We start from the raw sequence: 23,163 nt of genomic DNA, 5'->3' as shown, positions 1-23,163 counted from the left end.
CGATATTCCCCAAAGCTACCCATGACAGTCATAAAAAGATGGAAATGACTTCAGCTGCAAACACTTAGGAGGTTTTGGGTTTTTTATGGTTTAGGTATTGACATTGTTTATGTTTAGGTATAAACATCTGTTTTCATAGAAGGGACTCTTCTTAGGCAACCTGTTTACTTGATGTTGCTTCAGTTTATTTTCCCTTTTTCTCAGCTTTCGCTGAATGTCATGTGGATGAAGCAAGTTTCCAGCTTGATTCCTTGCCCTAGGATGTTTACTTGTCCTTTAAGTATCTATTAAATATCTAAATATCCACAGAATACAACTAAGGTATGCACACATGTATGTATGCCTGTATGTGTATGTGTGTGTGTGTGTGTGTGTGTGTGTTTTCCATAGTGATTCTAGGACTCCTTTTTGCAAGGGATGTCTGAGTCATCTAGTTTTATTTGAAGCATTTGTCTGCCCTTTGACATTTAAGTCAGTGATCACCTTGGAGAGCTAAAGGTAGAATGGGTGAGCAACGACAGAGGTTTCTGAGGTGGCATATGAATATGGCTCCTTCTGGTCCTGTTGGTCCTTCCACCAGGATTGCCACTCCACCACCAGTCAGGGAATAACAGTGTTCATAGGCAGAATAAGATTCTGTGAACACAGAATTCTGTCTTTTTCAAAAGATGTATTTTTCCAGAGTCTTCATTCATATTCTCATTCTCTCTCTCTCTCTCTCTTTCTCTCTCTCCCCACCTCTCTCTCCCCTCTCTTTCACACGCACACACACATATATCCTTATTCCTCCCCAGAGACCTCATCATTGCCATCATCTGTTCAGAGCATCCAGGTTCCAGCCATGGTCTTGGTTGTACCTCTTTATCTTCTTCAGTGAGCTGTCTGGGAGAGGCTAGTGTCTGGAAAGTTAGGGATGTTTGATATGAGGATGAGGGTCCATTACTCAATAATGCTCCCACAATATCAGTTCCACTTTGCTGAGGTGAAAACCCTTTCATCTTCTGAACCTTTGCTCTAGGTGAGTTGAAGATTCCTCTGGTCAATTGGAGGCCCCTGAAAGTGAGATCTTATTAAACAAGGCAGACAACTTTGGGTTTTGTCCTTATCTGAAGATAACCACCCCATACACAGGGCCTTGAGCACTCTTTCTGTGCGTAACCCCTCACACCTTCTTCCCAACGCCTAATTGTCTCAGCAGCTCAGGTCAGTAGCCCAGTGCTCTTGTTATGCTAGCCTATACAAGCAGCACATATCAGTCTGTTTTCGTCTTGCACACTATTACATATTTATCCATTGTGCTTTTAAAAGAGCCCTTGTTAATTTATATCACAAATTGCATCATTTTTACATCTGGGAAGCATTATGATTTCATCCCCTCCCTGCTTCATAGATCCCTTGAGATACAGTTGGCATCCAAAATCTGAAAATGTGAAATCTGAAATGCTCCAAAATCTAAAACTTTTTGAGCACTGACATGACACTCAAATGTAGTGCACGTTGTGCACATGTACCCTAGAACTTAAAGTATATTTAAAAAAAAAAAAAAAAGTAGTGCTGATTGGCCAGGTGCAGTGGCTCATGCCTGTAATACCAGCATTTTGGGAGGCCGAGGCAGGCAGATCACGAGGTCAGGAGATCGAAACCATCCTGGCTAACACAGTGAAACCCCGTCGCTACTAAAAATACAAAAAAAAGGCTGGGTGTGGTGGTGGGCGCCTGTAGTCTCAGCTACTCGGGCGGCCGGGGCAGGAGAATGGCGTGAACCCAGGAGGCGGAGTTTGCAGTGAGCCGAGATCACATCACTGCACTCCAGCCTGGGCAACAGAGCGACACTCTGTCTCAAAAAAAAAAAAAAAAAAAAAAAAGTAGTGCTCATTAGAGCATTTTGGATTTTGGATTTTCAGATTTCGAATGTTCAACTGGTATATATAATGTAAAATGTTTAAAAATCTGAAAAAGTTCAAAATTTGAAACACTTCTGATCTCAAGCATTTTAGATAAAACATACTCAACCCATATAAAAAGACTTAATTTCCCCTGGTAGAGTCTGACTGGTGTCATAGCTGTGTGATCTCCTGGGTCCCACCTAAGAAGCTGACATTTCAAAGCCATTAAAATTCAGCCTATGTAACATAGCCATAAATAAGTTAGGCTTAGCCTGTCCTGAGCTAGTGTGCCTGGGAGTTAAGATCAGGGGCTCATGTCTCTAAGTAAGGTGGCAGGTTCAGTTTTATTTTATTTTAATTGCTATGCATTAACCTACATATGTGTCACATATATTGTGTATATCAAATATTACATAATTTAACCTTTTTAAAAGAGTAGAGTCCTGGAGTAAGGCATTAAATTCTAGTTTATTATCTTGATCAGTTTATTTACCCTTCTTCTTTATCTGCAATTCTGAAATACAAAAAGCTCTAGAATGGATAGCTTTTTCATAAGTTTGCTGCAAACTCAGCAGGTAATAAAACTTGAACTGACCAGAGTCTAGTCATAGTCTTTATTCTATTTAGTATGATTGCTCACATTTGGGACTGATTATTTTTTGGTTAATTATACATGTTTGATTATTGGTATGGCCCCAAATTCCTCTGGGGCTATCATATACTGTTTAATACAACATATTGCCTTTCTAAAATACACAAATTTCTGAAATCCTAAACATATATATCCCCAAGAGATTTGGAAAAGGGCTTTGGACCTGTATGTCCCGTCTCAGAGGGCTGCTGTGAGGAATCAACATGGTGGCCGTCTCTTGCAAGTGCCTATCAGATAAACTGTTGGTTGTTACAGACCCCTGAGATGTGACCTTATTCACTGAGTAAATATTTATTGAATTCCTACCGTGTGCCAAGTGCGGGTGGGGTGGTGGTGGTGATGGTGGGGGGAGGGCAGGATAAAAGATGCCACTCTTGTCTTCAGGGAGCCCTACTCTAGTGAGGGACAGACATGAAGATGAGGAAGTATGGGCTAGCAGGCAGGTGGCCTTTCAGCCTTGGCTGACCAAGAAGGGACCCGGAGCTGGCCAGGAATGGGGCACCAGCTGAGCCAAGTGATGGGTGTGAAGAAGGGTCTGCCAAGTTGAGAATGGCCAGGAATGGGGCATCAGCTGAGCCAAGTGGGATCTCAGTACTTTTGAAAACTGCAAGAAGTCAGGTTGGACTGAATCTTTGGTGCGGTGGGAGGATGAGCAAACAGGTGGAAAGGGAGTGCATATAAAATGTTTGGTGTGTCTGGGGAGAGAGCTTGGATTTTACCCTGGAGCCTGGGGTCAGATAGCAAAGAATGAAAGTGACATCTCTGAGTGTGCATGTGCGTGAATCCTCAGCTGCAATTATTCATTTCAGACTGTTACTATTTGTTTAATATTATTCAGTTTATGACTATGTATACAAGCATGTACTATTTCCTCTCCCAGATGAACATTTTCTAGTACTATATTAGGTTTAACAAAATAGGCAAAATATGTTTAAAACTCCCAAGATGTGTATTTGTGTTCATTGATTTTCCCCTCCATATATAATTTGATTTTTCTGCTAATAAATTTTATAGGTAATGGACTTCTTTAAATCTGTCCTTATAGAGCAAATATTAAGTACTTGCAGTTAATGCTGATGATGTGGGAACATCTTTTGAATTTATACGCTCTTCTTAGAATCTTTGTTGTTGATTCTCCCTTTGAAGTCTGTTAACATTGTTAAAATATTTAAAAGTTAATGGCCCAATTAGCCTCACTTAGTGTTTTATTATGACTGACATTTAACTAGAAAAGTGACACCTTTTCAAGGAAATCATCCATCTGCCTTGGGCTCTCAATTCTGCTACAAACTTACTAAATTCTGTGAAAACAAAAACAGGCCAGGCACCACGGCTCAAGCCTGTAATTCCAGCACTTTGGGAGGCCAAGGCGGGAGGATCACTTGAACCCAAGAGTTCTAGACCAGCCTGGGCAACAAAGTAAGATCCCATCTCTACAAAAAATATAAAAATTAGCCAGATGTGGTGGCGCATGCCTGTGGTCCCAGCTACTAAGGAGGCTGAGATGGATAACTTAAGCCCAGGAGATCAAGGCTGCATTGAGCTATGATCTTAGGATTTTTTTCAAATATTCTTTAATATACATTTATTGCTTTAATTTTTAAGTTACTTGAATACCTTTTTTAAACAACCAAACTAAACTAAGCCTCAGTGACTAAATACCAAACAGGATTTAGAGTGTCCTCTCCCTGAACCTAGTCCCTGCACCCTTACCCCAGAGAGCTTTTCCTCTGTGACTTTCTTCTTCCCATTCAGCTTAATGGGGAGACACATAAACAGCTGAGAGTCAGCTGTAAAGTCTCTTAGAAAGCAGGCATGCCTTCACAGAGGAGTCAGATACCTTTCATGGGGGTTCAAAACCAGAAAGGGAATCATGGTGCCTGCCTTTGCTGAGGGAGGTGGAGGAGTTGAAGCCGTGGGTGCAGTGGCGACTGCCTGTGAAGCCCCAGTGACAGCAGCCTAGGCTGTGACACTCCAGGAGGGCTGTGGTCACTTCAAGAGATTTGTGAGAATCTGGAAAACAAAATCTTGAACTTAATTTTCATTTGTTTAAAAAAGCTGTTCTACAACATTTCTTGGTGATAGGACTCTCTGTATATGTGCCTGTGTGTGTGTGTGTACGTGTTGTGGGTGTGTACAAGCTGGGGCCCAGACAAGTGGACATGTTAGGTGAGTTAGGCATTGGAGGAGTTTCAGACCTAGAAGAATCTCAGATGTAACAATGCTTCTGTCTAAAGACAGGGTTTAATTGGATGACCACCGAACACGCATTCACGCTGGAAAACTCAGTAAGACTACCGAGACAGTCACATAAACAATCTTCTTCCCGTGATTTCTGCTGTGAAGTGGTTCTTTGCCATTAACATTAATCAGCAAGTACCCATTATTCAGCCAGTTGTTGATACTTTGTCACTTCATACCCTGCTCTTAAAGTTATTATTGAGAACATTTGCATTAGGCTAATTATTAAGGCTGATTATTAAGTCAAATTAACAATAATTATATACAAGCCTAAGTTAATCTCTTCCTTTCAAATAAAGGACACATAAAGGCAAAGTAGCAGTGGTGCCAACATCACTGAGACCAAATGGGGAACTAACATCCTGCACCTGTGCATGTGCCTGGAATGAAATAATAATCTTAGACTTAAACATTAAAGAATTACTGGAATAGTGGCTTGTCACTGATCTTTCTGAGTTCCAACTATGCCCTTCTGGTGTGGTATTAATAGATTGTCTGCAAATATAGTGTCTTAGTCTGTTCAGGCTGCTGTAACAAAATACCATAAACCAGGTAGCTTATAAAACACAGAAATTTGTCACAGTTCTGGTTGCCAAGAAGCCCATGATCAAGAGGTGGACAGATTCAGTCTCTGGTAAGTGCCTGCTTCCTGGTTCATAGATGGCTCGCTGTCTTTCACTCTCTTCATATGGTAGAAGGGCAAGGCAGCTCTCTGGGGCCTCCTTTATAAGGGCACTAATCCCATTTGTGAGGGCTCTACCCTCGTGACCTCATCACCTCCCAAAGGTCTCTCCTTCTAATACCATCACATTGGTGATTAAGTTTTAACATATGAATTTGTGGGGGACACAAACACTCAGACCATAGCATATAGCTGCCCACAATTCTTCCTATTCCTATATATGCTTGTGGCTTCCTTGTCTGGAAAGTAAATCTATTTCCTCCCCCTGGAATCTGGTTGGCTGTGTGGCCTGCCTTGATCAACAGAAGGCAGTGGAAGTGATGATGTGTGACTTCTAGGCCCGAGGCTTCAGTGGCCTGGAAGTTTCCATTTGTACCCTCTTGGAAGCCCCAGTCATATTAATTCTAGGCTATCCTGCTAGAGAGATCATGAGGAAAGAGCTCTTGGAGGATTGGTGGGACATGTGGAGGGGAACTAAAGTGCCCTGGCCCACAGCCAGCGCCTACAGCCAAACATGAGGATGAAGCCATCTTGATCATTCCAGCCTCAGGCAGGCTCCTAGTTGGACATGATGTAGAGCAAAAAGACTGCTCAGCTAACCCAGCCAACCCACAGAATCATGATTAGTTAAACACATTGATTTTTTAAGCCACCAAATTTTAGAGTGGTTTGTTACACAGCAGTACATAGTTGAAAAACTTGGTGTGTGGCTTGGGCAAGTGATGTGATTATTCCAAGCCTCAGTCCTCCCTCCCTCCCTCCCTCCCTCTCTCTCTCTCTCTCTCTTTCTTTCTTTCTTTCTTTCCTCTCTCTCTCTTTCTTTCTCTTTCTTTCTTTCTTTCTTTCTTTCTTTCTTTCTTTCTTTCTGTCTGTCTTTCTGTCTTTCTTTTTTTTTTTTTTTGACACAGAGTTTTGCTCTTGTTTCCAGGCTGGAGTGCAAAGGCACAGCCTCCACCTCCTGGGTTCAAGCTATTCTCCTGCCTCAGCCTCCCGAGTATTGGGGATTACAGGCATGTGCCACCATGCCTGGCTAATTTTGTATTTTTAGTTGGTCAGGCTGGTCTTGAACTCTCGACCTCAGGTGATTCGCCCGCCTCAGCCTCCCAAAGTGCTGGGATTACAGGCATGAGTCACTGTGCCCGGCCTCAATTTTCTTAATCCATGAAGTGGAGATGATACAAAAGATGCTTGCCTCTCAGGGTTGTCATGGTGACCAGTACGATAATAAAAACAAATGGTCTGGATAAACTGTAGATTTAATTTAAAATGCTAGTTGCTAAATCGTTATTCTTTCTTCATCTCCTCCTAAAAGATCCCTTGCTTTACCTGAGGGCCTTTTGCTGTGGTACAGAATGAGGGAAGGCTTTCTAGTGTAGTGGGCTTCATCTCAGGAGTGTGAAGAAGTAGTGAAAATGTGTACTGGGATAAAGTATCTCATAGGTGTGGTTGGCAGTATGCCACCAGCTAGGGGTTCTTATTTTACTTCCTGAATTCTGCTTACAGAGACCAAACTGAGTTACAGCCTAGAGCAGTGTAGAAAAGAAAAAAATATGCAATTGTGGAAAAGGAAAGATGCATTAGAATAAAAGAAGCAGAAATGATATGGGTCAGAGAGAGAATGAGGGGGAAAAAAGAAAAGGAGGGTAGGGGCTGTCTTCAGAAAGGATGAATTACAACCTACAAGGCCCTTCTGCTAATTCATTTTGATAATAAAATGAAGGCTAAGAGACCTCTTCCAGAATAGAAAGGTATAAATGCTTTGTAATAGCATGTCAAGAAGTTGCCTTCTGTAGACTTTACTGAAGATGCTGATAGTGCATTAACAGAACTGTTCCCTCTTGCGAATGACACTTTCTCAGCACGTATGTACATGTGTACCATGGAAGAGGCAGTTTGCGCGGAACATGATTTAAAATGCTTATGAAAAGAAATCCAAAATCAGCTCTAAAGAAGGAAGTGGAAATTCTGAACTACCTCACAAGCATTTCTTCATGTAGCATATGCTGTGAGAACATCTGTTACATAGCTTCAAAAGCATGCTGGGTCCCATAAGGGTCATGATAAGCAAATGGTCCTGGCCAAAATGTTTTATCTCCTGGGGCTTGCACACATTTCTATTCATGATGCTGCCAGGTTTGGGGGGCATCATATCAGTCAAAGGCAGCTATATTTGCCAAAGAACTACCTCAAGCTGCCAGGTCCCCACCAAGGCGAGGCCCATAGCTAACTCCACAGCAGCTGATGGAGTTCACTTTTGTCCCCCCAGAGATTATTCTGCAGCCTGAGTCTTTCTGAGGCTTCTCAGGTTCCTCAAGACCATTCTCTAGGCTTAAATTAATAAACTAATTCAAGGTAAGGTGCTAATAACAAGGTAACATTTAATGTTATTTCTCCCCAATTCAATTTCTTCTTTTAACTGTGAACTTCTACCCTAACTCCAGGAGAGAGTCTAATGAAAGAATTTCATTCTGAGAAACTTAGGGGAGTCTGTACATAAGGAGAGACCCTTCCAGTGTCCATAAACTGTTATCTTTAAAATTCAGTGAATTATTTGCTGCGTAAAATACACTGCAAATTGTACATTGTGCAATTGTGCAAATTGTACATAATTGAACATGTGTTCTCTTTATAAAGGAAAAAGTAAACATTTTAAAACAGAAAAAATCATACTCCAAACGCAGCTGTGTACTTCACCTACATAGGACTATAAATTTGAAAAAGAGTTTCTGATCTGGCAATATACATACTTTAAAAATTGTCATTTATTTGTCATGATTTGAAGAAACTGCTAAGATCAGTTTAGACAAATGTGCCCAAAGAGGTAAATTCATGACTATTTTTTGTCCTCCTCCACTTCCCAAACCCACATGTAGACTGTCTTGGGACGTAACAGCTATAACACATGGGCAGTTTTACCTCTGAGCCTCTTCCACGACTGCTCTTTTCCTGTTCCACTCTACTCTGCCCTACTTCCCTCAAAAAAGAAGTAAATAATTTTAAATAAACTGACTCTCAATCCCTTTGCGTTTAGATAAGACCTCACAGAAATCATCACAGGAAGGTGGGTACCTGGCCTCCGCTGAGGCAGCACACAGCTAGTGTCTGGCTGAGAGTACAGGCTTGGGGTAATGTCAGATGAATGAATGAATGAATGAATGCGCCATTTCTTAGCTCCCAGTTGTAGTGTTAAATTCCTTGCATCACCATATTGGTCTCATTTTATTCTTGTTCTTTCTTCCTTTCCCCAACTACCTTTTCTGCTTTTCATATATACAAGAAGACCTTTATTAGAACCTTCTTCAACCTTATCTTTCCGAGGGTAATTTCTTTTTTTTTTTTTTTTTTTTTCTGAGACGGAGTCTCACTGTGTCTCCCAGGCTGGAGTGCAGTGGCGTGATCTCGGCTCACTGCAAGCTCCGCCTCCCGGGTTCACGCCATTCTCCCGCCTCAGCCTCCCAAGTAGCTGAGACTACAGGCGCCCGCCACCACGCCCGGCTAATTTTTTGTATTTTTAGTAGAGACGGGGTTTCACCATGTTAGCCAGGATAGTCTCGATCTCCTGACCTCGTGATCCACCCGCCTCGGCCTCCCAAAGTGCTGGGATTACAGGCTTGAGCCACCGCGCCCGGCCGGTAATTTCTTTCTTTTAGTTTTCCTCATAGGTTCTGGTCTCCAGTTTTCTAAATTAGTTGTTTTTCTTTCACTTAAATCCCTGGTGCTGAAGAATATCAAATTGGCTTCCAGTTAGGATCTTCCCTGACCCAAGGGTATTTGCATTATTGATGAGTTCATGAGCCATTTGTGCTATTCTATTCCCAGTAATGAGGCAAGCTGGCCCTCTATAGGATTTTCCCGATCACCAGTAGAGACTGGGCAGACATTGATGACTGACTGAAGGTTAATAGTAAATTGGAGCACCCGACAAACAATGTTAACTTTTACCTGATTCGTGCAATATATAGTACACAAAATGGATTAAAAATTTAATCCACATTGCAAGCCTTCTTTACTGAGAGGAATAAATAAAATACGAGATTGAAAAGGTCAGAATCAAATGTTATTCCTCCATTTATGTAGCTGCCTTGGAAACGTCTTGAAAGATTTTCCCTCCTTGTTTTTAGGCACCTTCTTCTTCCCCATTAGCCTTGAAATCTAAGGACTTCATAGTAATGGTGTTTTAAGATGATGATTTTGTAATTCCAGGAAAAAATATTAGAGAAGAAAATCTTAAGGTATAAAAACAGAGTACCTATTCCTACGATCGAGGCAAACGCTAAAGTTTAAAGAAACTGGAGCGTGTATTTGTCACAACCGAAGGCAGTGCATCAAATCTGAAAAACGAAAAACTTCAGGGATCATTGGTGTCTGCAGCTGTCATTCTGTGATAGAAAGGCTTGTCAGCTTGGGGAATCTTTTATTAATTCCTTTTCACTTACGGTCATTATGGCCTTTCTTTGCTATTTAGACTGTATTCTTGTGTCTGGCTTTACTTAAGTTTAATATTTAAACAAAGTGTTTACCCTGGAAAGATTTTTCTGATGTGAAGCCAGTTGTGTCTGGAAGCATGATATTTTCAGAATTTATGCATGCTAAACCAGACTCATAGCTCTTCCACATATGTTCTTCCTTCAGAGGTTATGCACCAGAAAGGAGAAGAATGGAGAGGCAAAGACTGATTGACCCCACTCGTGGTGCCTGCCCATCCTGTGGATCCTCCATCTTTTGAAAAAGAGCTCTGAATCTTGTCATACTTAAAAACTTTTGGAATCTAAAAGTAGGCATATGACAGAAAAATGCTATTGTGAGATTTAATGTGCGTTCTGTGTTTTTATTTATAGTGATGGTTTATCCACTTTTCAACACTGTTGTTTCCAAGGTAGTTCTCAGTTTTCTTTCCCTTCTCCTATTCCCTTTTTCCAGTCCCTCTGCACCTCTCCCCAGATAGAGGCCAGATTCAAGCCCATAGGTCTCCTGAGAAGGTCAGCAAAGCCACAGCTATTTTGCTGGCTTGCTTCCAGTGACTGCCCAGGAATGAGGCAGCTGGACCTTTGTCTCAAAATGCTCTCCCTTGGTGGGCCGCCCTGTGGCAGTTCCAGACACTGCTGGACTTTTGGCATCAATGCAGAGGCCCCATGTGTTGAACAGTCTAAGAGGCAGCATCTTCATCTTTGAGCATCAGAGCAGAGATGGAGAGAGAGAATGTAGGGAGGACGTGTTTATTTGAATTTTAGCCAATTTATTAGTATCTCAAGTTAAAAAAAATTACATATCTTTTAAAAAAAATCCTTAGGGAATGAGCCAACTATAAGAGAACATCAAAATGTAATCATATGGAACATGTGTTCTTCCTCATCTGTCAAAGGACGTGGTCAGACTAGATGATTTCTAAGACCTTTTCCAGTTCTAATTTCAGCTGTAGAAAAAGCATAGTGGGATCACTGTATAGGGGGAGATTCTTCCAGTATCCATAAATTTATATCTTAAAAAAATTCAATAAATTATTTGCAGCATATTTTTCAAATTGTGCATAACAAGCATGTGTTCTTTTTATAAAGGAAAAAGTAAACATTTTAAAATTGAAAAAAATTATACTCCAAATGCAGCCATATGCTTCACCTAAATGTGAGACCACCCACCCCTTCCTACCCACAAAAAGGTGTTTTCTTTGTCTCATGCAGGACTATAAATTTGAAAAAGAGTTTCTAATCTGGCAATACACATACTTTAAAAATCATCATTTTATTTGTTTGTCATGATTTGGAGATATTGCTAAGATCAGTTTAGACAAAGGTGCCCAGAGAGATAAATTCATGCCTATTTTTCATCCAATTCTACCTCCCAAACCCACATGTACACAGATACCTGCGAACCCTCAGGGAGAAAGGGTCAATCAGAGATGAGGAAAGGAAGACGAGGGCAGGGTTGGACCAGTTACTAGAAATGATCTCATTTTTTCAATAATTTTAACTTTTATTTTAGATTCAGAGGCTACATGTGCAGGTTTGTTACCTGGATGTATTGTGTGATACTGAGGTTTGGGGTATGATTGATATTGTTACCCAGGTAGTGAGCATAGTACTCAATAGTTAGTTTTTCAACCCATGCCCTCTCCCTCCCTCCCTGCCAGTAGTCCCCAGTGTCTATTGTTGCCACCTTTATGTCCGTGAATACCCTATGTTTAGCTCCACTTGTAAGTGAGAACATGTGACAGGTAATGGGATTGCTGGTTCTATTTTTAGTGCTTTCAGAAGTCTCCAAACTGCTTTCCACAGTGGCTGAACTAACAGTGCATAAGCATCCCCTTTTCTCTACAGCCTCACCAGCATCTGTCATTTTTTGACTTTTTAATAATAACCATTCTGACTGGTGTGAGATGGTGTCTCATTGAGGTTTTGATTTGCATTTCTCTGATGATTAGCGATGTTGAGCATTTTTTTCATGTTTATCAGCAACTTATATGTCTTCTTTTGAGAAAAGTCTTCTTTTGCTCACTTTTTAACGGGGTTATATATTTTTTGCTTGTTGATTTAAGTTCCTTATAGATCCTGTGCATTAGACTGTTGTCAGATGCATAATTTACAGATATTGCCCATTCTATAGGTTGTCTCTTTACGCTGTTGAAAGTTTCTTTTGCTGCGCAAAAGCTCTTTAATTTAATTATGTCCTACTTGTCAATTTTTTTGTTGCAATTGCTATTGAGAACTTAGTTGTAAGTTATTTCCCAAGGCCAGTGTTCAGAATGGTGTTGCCTAAGTTTTCTTCTAAGATTCTATTCTTATAGTTTGAGGTTTTACATTTAAATCTATAATCCATCTTGAGTTAATTTTTATATATGGTGAAAGGTAGGAGTTCAGTTTAATTCTTCTGCATATGGCTAGCTAGCTATCCCAGCACCATTTATTGAATAATCATTTCCTCTTGATTATTTTTGTCAACTTTGTCAAAAATTAGATGGCTCTTGATGTGCAGCTTTATTTTGGGGTTATGTTTTATTGGTCTATGTTTCTGTTTTTGTACCAATACCATGCTGTTTTGGTTACTGTAGCCTTATAACATAGTTTGAAGTCAGATAATGTGATGCCTCTAGCGTTATTTTTGCTTAGGAATGCTTTGGCTTTGTGGGGTCTTTTTTCATTCTATATGAGTATTAGAATAGTTTTTTTCTAATTCTGTGAAAATGACGTTGATAGTTTGATGTTTGATAGGAATAGCATTGACTCTGTAGACTGCTTTGGGCTTTATGGCCATTTTAGTAATACTGATTTTTCCAATCCATGAGCATGGAATATTTTTCCCTTTGTGTCACCTGTGATTTCTTTCAGCAGTGTTTTATAGTGCTCCTTGTAGAGATCTTTCATCTCCTTGGTTAGATGTATTCCTATTTTATTTTTTGTGTGGCTACTATAAATGGGATTGTGTTCTTGATTTGACTCTTAGCTTGAACGTTATTAGTGTATAAAGATGCTACTGATTTTTGTATTAATACATTGATTTTTGTAGTCTGAAACTTTCACTGAAATTGTTTATCAGTTCTGGGAACCTTTTGATGGTGTCTTTAGGATTCTTCATGTATAGAATCATATTGTCAGCAAAGAGAGATAGTTTGACTTTTTCTTTTCCTATCTGGATTCCTTTTACTTATTTCTCTTGTCTGATTGCTGTCCCTAGGACTTCTGAAATTTTAAGTATATGATGTTCCCAAACATCCCTAGACCTGGTGCCCTAAACCCAATTCAGAAATCAAACAAAGAAGGGTACTTCAGCCTTCTTGGAAACTGAGGATGGAAAGTGAGACCATGACCATACTCCAAGGTGGAGAGAATTAAAGTGTCTGGGCTGTATCTGGGTTACTGGTTTGTGAGCATTAATGGATATTGTTTTTAAGAGACTGCATTGTGTCAGATAAATATACAGCTCTGCCCTTTACTAGCTCTCCCCTTGGATAAGTTACTTAAATGCATTGAGCCTCACTTTTCTCATCTAGAGGAATACTTCCTTTATAGGGTTATTGTGGGAATAAATGATATGGAACAGTAGTAAAGCCCACTTTTAAATTACTATTGTTGTTGTTGTTATCGTCATCAGGTCATCGGCCCAGAAACTGATGCAAGGCCTTCAATATAGAGAATTGTAATACTAAATGAACCATTAAACTAAAGGAGCTATAATAATTGATGAACAATAGAAGCCTTTTCTGTTAGCATAAATGACAGAGCCAGGAGCCAGTAGCAACGATAAGAAAAGGAAATAGATGGCCTTTGAGTCCTAGTAATGAAACTAAGCATTGGTTTGAAGGCCAAATACCATGTAGATGGCTATCTACCCTTCCCTTAATTGTTCTCAAGGCTATATAGTTTAGATGTGGAAACAAGATTAGACATGTGGATATGTATAGTTTAGAAGGAAATAAGACTAGGACATGTAGACCCCAGATTTAACACTTTTTTTCCTTCTAAGAAACTCAATCCAGTAACTTGAAGGACATCTAAGGAGGATCCATTTAGAACCTACAACTATAGATGTAGTAATCCCAATCTCTATCTTTCACCCTATAGCTACTACAGTATCTGTCTCTTCTCATCCCTTACTTTCATCTCTCAACTAAAACTTTTTGCAGGCTGTCAGACTCTTTGGTTCCTTCTTCCCCTTCTTTCCAGGAATGGGCAAACTATGACCTGCCAGTTAAAATTGACCTGTAACCTATTTTTTACCATCCAGATGTAAAAATGGTTTTCATATTTTAAAAATGCCATACAGGCCAGGCACAGTAACTCACACCTGTAATCTCAGCACTTTGGAGGCCAAGGTGGACAGATCATCTGAGATCAGGAGTTCGAGACCAGCCTGGCCAACTTGGCGAAACCCCATCTCTACTACACACACACACACACACACACACACATTAGCTGAGCATGGTGGTGGGCACCTGTAATCCCAACTACTTGTGAGGCTGAGGCTCGAGAATTGCTTGAACCCAGGAGGTGGAGGTTGCAGTAAGCCGAGATCATGCCACTGCACTCCAGCCTGGGCGACAGAACAAGACTCTGTCTCAATACCTGGGATGCAAGACTAGTTCAAAATATGCAAATCAATAAATGTAATCCATTACATAAACACAACCAATGACAAAAACCACATGATTATCTCAATAGATGCAGAAAAGGCCTTCAATAAAATTCAACAGCCCTTCATGCTAAAAACTCTTAATAAACTAGGTATCAATGGAATGTATCTCAAAATAATAAGAGCTATTTATGACAAACCCACAGCCAATATCATACTGAATAGGCAAAAACTGGAAGCATTCCCTTTGAAAACCGGCACAAGACTAGGATGCCCTCTCTCACCACTCCTGTTCAACATAGTGTTGGAAGTTCTGGCCAGAGCAATCAAGCAAGAGAAAGAAATAAAGAGTATTGAAATAGGAAAAGAAGAAGTCAAATTGTCTTTGTTTGCAGATGACACGATTATATATTTAGAAAACCCCATCATCTCAGCCAAAAATCTCCTTAAGCTGATAAGCAACTTCAGCAAAGTCTCAGGGTACAAAATCAATGTGCAAAAATCACACGCATTTCTATACACCATTAACAGACAAACAGCCAAATCAAGAGTGAAATCCCATTCACAACTGCTACTAAGAGAATAGAATACCTAGGAATCCAACTTACAAGGAATGTGAAGGACCTCTTCAAGGAAAACTACAAACTTCTGCTCAAGGAAATAAGAGAGGACACAAACAAATGGAAAAACATTCCATGCTCATGGATAGGAAGAATCAATGTCATGAAAATGGCCATACTGCCCAAAGTAATTTATAGATTCAGTGCCATCCCCCTCAAGCTACCATTGACTTTCTTCACAGAATTGGAAAAAACTAAACTTCATATGGAACCAAAAAAGACCTCTCATAGCCAAGACAATCCTAAGCAAAAAGAACAAACCCGGAGGTATCATGCAACCTGACTTCAAACTATACTACAAGGCTACAGTAACAAAAACAGCATGGTACTGGTAACAAAACAGATATATAGACCAATGGAACAGAACAGACACCTCAGAAATAACATCACACATCTACAACTATCTGATCTTTGACAAACCTGACACAAACAATGGGGAAGGATTCCTATTTGATAAATGGTGCTGGGAAAACTGGCTAGCCATATGCAGAAAATTGAAACTGGACCCTTTCCTTACACCTTATGCAAAAGTTAACTGAAGATGGATTAAAGACCTAAATGTAAGACCGAAAACCATAAAAACCCTAGAAGAAAACTTAGGCAATACCACCAGGACATAGGCATGGGCAAAGACTTCATGTCTAAAACACCAAAAGCAATGGCAACAAAAGCCAAAATTGATAAGTGGGATCTAGTTAAACTAAAGAGCTTCTGCACAGCAAAAGAAAGTATCATCAGAGTGAACAGGCAACCTGCAGAACGGGAGAAAGTTTTTGCAATCTGCCCATCTGACAAAGGGCTAATATCCAGAATCTACAAAGAATGTAAATAAATTTACAAGAAAAAAACAACCCCATCAAAAAGTAGGTGGAGTATATGAACAGACACTTCTCAAAAGAAGACATTTATGCAGCCAACAAACATATGAAAAAATGCTCATCATCACTGGTCACCAGAGAAATGCAAATCAAAACCACAATGAGTTACCATCTCACACCAGTTAGAATGGGAATCATTAAAAAGTCAGGAAACCTTATCTGCTGGAGAGGATGTGGAGAAATAGGAACGCTTTTACACTGTTGGTGGGAGTGTAAATTAGTTCAACCATTGTGGAAGACAGTGCAGTGATTCCTCAAGGATCTAGAACTAGAAATACCATTTGACCCAGCAATTCCATTAATGGGTATATACCCAAAAGATTATAAATCATTCTGTAAAGACACATGCACATGTATGTTTATTGCAGCACTATTCAAAATAGCAAAGACTTGGAACCAATCCAAATGTCCACCATTGATAGACTGAATAAAGAAAATGTGGCACCATGGAATACTATGCAGCCATAAGAAAGGATGAGTTCATGTCCTTTGCAGAGACATGGATGAAGCTGGAAACCATCATTCTCAGCAAACTAACCCAAGAACAGAAAACCAATCTCCACAGTTCTTACTCATAAGTGGGAGTTGAACACTGAGAACACGTGGACACAGGGAGGGGAACATCACACACCATGGCCTGTTGGTGGGAGGGGATTAAGGGAGGGATAGTATTAGAAGAAATACCTAATGTAGGTGACAGATTGGGGGTGCAGCAAACCACCCTGGCACATGTAACAAAACTGCACTTTCCACACATGTACCCCAGAATTTAAAGTATAATAAAAAAAAAAGTGCTGTACAAAACAAAAAAGAATGTGATAGAGACCACATGAGGCCCTCAGAACCTAAAATATTTATTTCCTAGCTCTTTATAGAAAATGTTTTCCAGCCCCAGTTTTACGCCATTCTCTTTACTATAAATAGAACTTGTTTTTTGGTTTTGTTTGTTTGTTTGTTTCTTTTTTTTTTTTTGATACAGAGTCTTGTTCTGTCTCCCAGGCTAGAGTGCAGTGGCGCCATCTCGGCTCACTGTAACCTCCGCCTCCTGGGTTCAAGAGATTCTCCTGTCTCAGCCTCCTGAGTAGCTGGGATTACAGGCACCTGCCACCAGACCTGGCTAATTTTTGTATTTTTAGTAGAGACAGAGTTTCACCATGTTGGCCAGGCTGGTCTCAAACTCATGACCTCAAGTGATCTACCCACCTCGGCCTCCCAAAGTGTTGGGATTACAGGTGTTAGCCACCACACCTTGCCAGAACTTGTTTTTTTCTAATTCTGCATCTGTCTTTCCTATTTATTTATCTTCCCTATTAACCTAATCTGCAAATACACAGTGAGTATAGGGAGTAGAAAGGAGGAGAAAATGCTATGAACACATACACATTAATGATTGTCCCTGTCACACTATAATTCCAGTAGTAATATAAAAAGTCAGGTGGATCTGTCATTATCAGCCATAGTAATTATATGCATTGTTAAACTTCTGATATCATCCCTGATTTCTTTTTTTTTTCTTCTCTTTTTACTGTTCCTTCTTCCTCCTCTTCTTTCTTTATTTGCCAACAGATCTACTGAAAATGAGTTTCTTACCTGTTCCCTTAAAGGATATAGACATCATTCTTTCTACTTTTGTTTTTCTTTCTCACCCTTTGTTTTTTCTCTCCCCCCTTATTCCTTCCCTGTCTTCTTTCTCTCCTCCTCCACCTCCCTCTTCTCCTTCCATTTCTTCTTTACTTTCTTATTTTTTTTCTTTTCTTTAAATAAGTATCTATTGAGTACCTATGGGGCATTGTGCATTGTGAATCCAAAGACCAGTAAGATGCAGCATTTGCCATGGAAACATTTGGTTGGAATTAAATGAAATACACTATAGAGTGGTGTGTCCATGACAAAATGAAATCAAAGTGTTGTGAATCTGCTTGGGGGTGGGTGGAGGGTGTAGCTGAAGTAGAGTATCTGAGGGAGCCAGGAGGCAGTAGCAGGATCCAGATGATAAAGGGCCTCAGATTCTGAAGGAACTTCTACTTTTTTTCTAAGGGCCATGAGAGTCTACTTAAGAATTTCAAGCAGGGGAATAAAATATCCTGATTGATCTTTAATAAGGAGCACTGGGCTGCAATGAGGAGAAATGCCAGACTGGAAGTAGAGAGACCAGTAAGGGCACTATCATAGCAACTGTGTGAGAAAAGATGAGGGTATGCACTAAGGCAGCAATGATAGCTCAGATGTAATAAAATGACCACTAATATATCAAGCACAGTGGCTCAAGCCTATAATCCTAATACTTTGGGAGGCTGAGGTGGGAGAATCCCTTGGGGCCAGGAGGTTGAGGCTACAGTGAGGTATGGTTGTGCCACTGCACTCCAGTGTGGGCAACAGAGCAAAACTCTGTCTGTAAAAATAAAATGACCGTTAATAATAATAATAAAAGCCAACACTTACTAAGTAGCCACTGTGTGCTAGCCTTTTGCTAAGTATTATATATCATTATATTTTTGGATCCTTGCAATAATCCCATGAGCTAGAAACTGTTATAGTCCCTATTTTACAAATGTATGTACTGAGGCTCAAAGAGATTGAATCAGTTATTAACCATCACAACCTAAGATTAACTGCCACAGGCTAGGATTTTGCCTCCTCATCTATCTTCAGTGGCATGAGTCTCTAGCAGAAAACTTATGACTGGCCATTGGATTTTGCTTCCTAGTGCTTCCAGTTGTGAGGTAGGCCAGAACACTGAGAGACCTTCTGAGGGTACCTACCATGTTATATTCATCTCTATCCTTTCCAAGGCATTTGTCATCTAATAAAGGTTTGTTCTTGGCCATATTCATTCATTTATCTGTGTTTTGTTCAAATGCCATTTCCCTTTCCTATATCACCTATGTACGCCTACCTTTGTTTCAAGGCCTTGTGTGTCTCATCACCTCCGTGAAACCCTCCAATTTTCGTTTGTGAGCCATTTGAAATGCACTCAGCATGCCTCCACACCCAGGTCTAGGACTTGACTGACACTTCACTCTGAGCCTGCCTTTTACCACTAGGCTTGCTCTCCGACGCTCCAGCTTTGGCCGGCCTAACTGATCAGCAACCTGGGCTCCTTATACCTTTTCCAAATTAAACCATGGAAACATTTCTGTCTGATCTCTTGGAATTTTCAACCTGGTTTTCAAATTTTGTTTCCTTAGCTCAGACTTTGACCCTGCATTGTTATGTTCCTGGTGTCCTTTGGTTTTAGGAACTGTGCTTTTAGAAGACACTGCCTCCACACCCTATCCTGGGTCACCTCCCAGCCAGGGGATCCTGCCCAAGGAAGCTCTAACACCTTTCTGGGCAACCCCAGCCCTCTGATTTTTTTCTCTCCCATAAGCTTAGGCAATTTACTGCAAAATAAGTACTTTAAAAAATCTATCTAAGTTTAATATTTTATATATTATGACATTCATATCTATATTCTAATGGTTTCATCAACTAAATAACAAATTTTTAGAAGATGAGGCCGTATCATAGTGTTTTTAGCTTCCCTATAGTGCTTAATAGTGTTAAGAAAAGTATTTAACAGATACTAGAAAATTGTTTACAGGATCCCTTCTGGGATATTCTAAGGTATAATCTATGTTATACTGAATATCATTTTTTACATAACTTGGGCCCAATGGAGTAGAATGCCTCTGCTTTAGACCATTATGATGTCATAAGAGGTAATATACCAGGAATCACCATGTCTAATCCTCACAATCACTGTAAAGTGCATACCTATTTTGCATACCTTTTTTCCTTATATACTTTTCCAATTGCCTCTGTAAGATAACTATGTAAATTAGATAACTTCATCTGTAAAACTTACTTTCCAAGAGTCACATTGTACTAATAAGATGTGGCCGCTGAGATTTAAAACCAGATTTATCTACTCCATGTCTGATGCTCTTAACTACCTCAGCTCCTACACCTCACCGTATGGCAGATGGAACCCTTGATAACATGTCTTTAGATATAGAATCAAAAAGTGTTAGGTGTCATTCTATAGGACCTTAACAATTTCTAGTTAAAGATCCCCCCCCCGCATAACCCAAAAATAAGGAAAGTTAGGGGCAAGAAACACAGGTAACTTGCCTAAGGTCACAAAATGAGTTGTCAGAACCCTAGGACCAAGAATTGGCTCTCCTCTCATGCAATCTGCATTAGAAAACTGCTTTTCTTCCCAGATTCTCAGAGTTCTGCTTGCTCTGTCACTAGGTCCATAGACTGGTGATATTGACAACTTCAGCATCGATTTTAGGATGCCTTCCCAACCTATCAGATGGTATCCAAAGAGAATCCCACATGGCACTGAAGGAGCAGACCTGAGGTGTGAAGCAGAGAGCCGGAGCCCCTTACCACTCCTGCCAAAATTCCCTGTACAGCATATATTTACCTATTCACTCTACACCCAAGAGCAATCAAATCAATAATAAAATGCCTTGGTCAGGGATTTAAAATAACTCTTCTATCTGGGATATAGATAAGGAACCTTTTGAATTTAAAGCATCTGAAGAACCAAAGACAAAAAGGGGGTGGGAGAGATGGCAGAGTAGATTTTAGAAATATATCTCAGAGAATTTTGAGCCAAAATAGATATAATTCAAGTGCAACAATATTCCTCCATGATCTCCAGGTGTTTTGTATGTCTTTGTATATGTGTGAGTGTATGTGTATCATCTGTTGCCCAGATTTTTGTAAAATGCAAATAAATATTCAATGATCCTGTCAGTTTAGGATTTTAGATACAATATTTCTACATAATCCCAAGGTAATTATCATTTTGAGTGAATACCTCATACCTCATTGTCTTTATCCTTGGAAGACATAGAACATAACAGGGGTAAGGGAGCAATGGAGGAAAATGAATTTTTTTTTCTCTTCTTTTCTTTGCTATGATCAGTCACTCAGCCAGTGTTTATGACTGTGTGTAAAGCTCTGTGCTGAGGGCAGCCAGGGGACACACAAATGAGAAAGCCCAATTTGCAAGAAGCTGTCTTCCCTGATCTCTCTTGCATTTGCCTCTGCTTTCTTTCCTTATTGCCTTTGTAGGATAACTCAGTAAAGAAAACAGCATTGGGTTCAAAATAAATTTTTTAGCATTTAATTACAAAAAGTAAACATAACATTGGATATTTTTCATTGTAGACAGCAATATAAATAAACTTTTTTAAAAGAGATTTCTTCTGAGCCAATATGTGATTAATGGCCCAGGACAGCCCCAGAAGATCCTGACAACAAGTGCCCAAGGGGGTAGGGACAACTTGGTTTTACACATTTTAGGGAAGCATGAGATATCAATCAGTACATGTAAAGTATACGTGGGTTCAGTCGGAAGAGGAGGGGCAACTTGAAAGTGGGAGGTGGGCTTCCGGGTCATGTGGATTCAAAGATTTTCTGATTGGCAATTGGCTCAAAGTGTTTATCTAAAGACCTGGAATCAATAGGAGGAACTGTCTCTGGGGACCAAGGTTCTTAGGCAGATGAAGCCTCCAGGTATCAGGCTTCAGAAAGAACACACTGTTAATGTTTCTTATCAGAATGAGTTAATTCTCTTAGTAGAAAAGACCTGGAAAGGGAAGGAGATTCTTTACAGAATGTAGATTTTCCTCACAAGAGACAGCTTTGCAGAACTATTTCAAAATATGTCAAAGAAATCTGTTTGATAGTAAAATGCTTCAGTTTCTTTCAGAGCCTGCTGTATCTTACTGCGAGAGTCTGTTGTCAGTCTTCAGGTCTCTGTGTCGATGTTACTGCTGCTCAGCTGTGCCTGAAACCTGAAGGGAGGAGGGATGATGAGGCCTACCAGACTCCCACTTCCTATCATGGCCTGAACTAGTTTTTCAGGTTAACTTTGGAATGCCCTTGGCTGAGAGGAGTGGTCCCTTCAGATGGCTGGGGAGATCAGAATTTTATTTTTGGTTTCCAAGAGACAGCACTTGGGGTATCCCCAGCAGGAAGGAGAAGGAGGCTGTCTGGAGGAAGGAGCACCAACCACATACAAAGGACTGATAGTGGGCAGTCAGGGTTGGGGAAGAAGGTGAAGGAGCAGAGAAAAGGGAGAAGGGTCATAGCTGGTGGGCACTCAACCCAGCCTGAGCGACATCCAGCCCTACTAACTCACTCCTGAGGGGCCCAGGGTTCCACCTGGCTTATGTGAGTAAGAAGTGCTCACTCCCTCTAGGTGGATGAGGCCAAAGTCAAATTGAAGGCTAGGACAGTCGTGCAAATCCTTCTCCCAGACAGTGTGGCCCAGAGCAGGTGCTGGACACAGAACCAGTCATAGCAGAGGCTCCACTGCCAGCAGAAACGATGGTCGCTCTCCAGTGCTGCCCTTACTGCTTGTAATGTCCTCAGAGGAGCCGCCAGTGCTCAGGGTGGCATCCAGGCCCCACCTTCAGCCCCCAGCCCCAGATCTGCCCTGGGAGCCCAACCAGGGCCGTGGCCGGGCAGGTCCCCAGGAGGGAGCTCACAGCCAAGAGCAGAACTCCTGCCACTTGTCTTCCCACAGAGCTGCTGTAAGAAGCCATGAAAGGCTCAGACAAGGTAAGAGATGTATAGAGAGGGGGCAGAATCCAGACATCTCAAACTGCATGACTCCAGGGCCAGGAGACTTTCTACCTTCTTGACACACCACCCTTCTTGGCCCTGCTCTGCACCCCTGAGGGTTGCCTGTGTGGACAGCGTCAAGGGCTGAAGGGGAGAAAAAGAGCTCAGGGATGGGACTTCCTCCCATCCCCTGCCAGCCTGTAGGGTCAATGAGGCTGACTTTTTCTCCACCGAAGGCCACTGCTTCTCTCAAGGTGGTCCTGTCTACACTATTCTTTCTGGGTTCCAGGGACCATTCCCACCCTTTTCCATGCAGGCCAGGGGTCTGCTACTACCTTGGGGTACCTGTGTTACCCTCAGAGTTCCCTACACTCTACTCCCACCTTTATTAATCGTCCCTTTATTAAACCCTCCTCAGATGCCCTGGCTTGCAAGAATTGGCCTCACCTCTGCACAAGCAGGCCTGGTTCTGGGTTTGGAAGCATGGACAGACCCATGTGTCCCCACACAGCCCCCTTCTACCTCAGGTCCCAGCAAGACATGAGGCCACTCTCTGCTCATCTTGTCTGCTCTA

The 23,163-nt window shown here is 40.9% G+C and overlaps 1 protein-coding gene and 1 long non-coding RNA gene across 3 annotated transcripts in view; one reads left to right on the top strand and one right to left on the bottom strand.

The window, feature by feature from the left end:
* MCC (MCC regulator of WNT signaling pathway) overlaps nt 1-23,163 on the top strand; it is a 465,432-nt gene that overhangs the window by 26,811 nt on the left and 415,458 nt on the right. The window lies entirely within an intron of this gene.
* LOC103885331 lies at nt 656-23,118 on the bottom strand. 2 transcript variants are annotated; one of them, XR_004183803.1, is made up of 3 exons: nt 23,037-23,118; nt 21,750-21,817; nt 656-1,053 (listed from the first exon to the last, which is right to left on the bottom strand). It is a non-coding gene; the product is annotated as an uncharacterized LOC103885331 (long non-coding RNA). The 2 variants fall into 2 exon arrangements; XR_004183802.1 differs by lacking the exon at nt 656-1,053 and adding an exon at nt 4,465-4,551.

The sequence above is a fragment of the Papio anubis genome, chromosome 5 (assembly GCF_008728515.1).
Source record: "Papio anubis isolate 15944 chromosome 5, Panubis1.0, whole genome shotgun sequence".
NCBI classification, from domain to species: domain Eukaryota; kingdom Metazoa; phylum Chordata; class Mammalia; order Primates; family Cercopithecidae; genus Papio; species Papio anubis.
The sequence above is the reverse complement of the archived record's forward strand: the minus strand, read 5'-3'. Positions and strand labels throughout refer to the sequence as shown.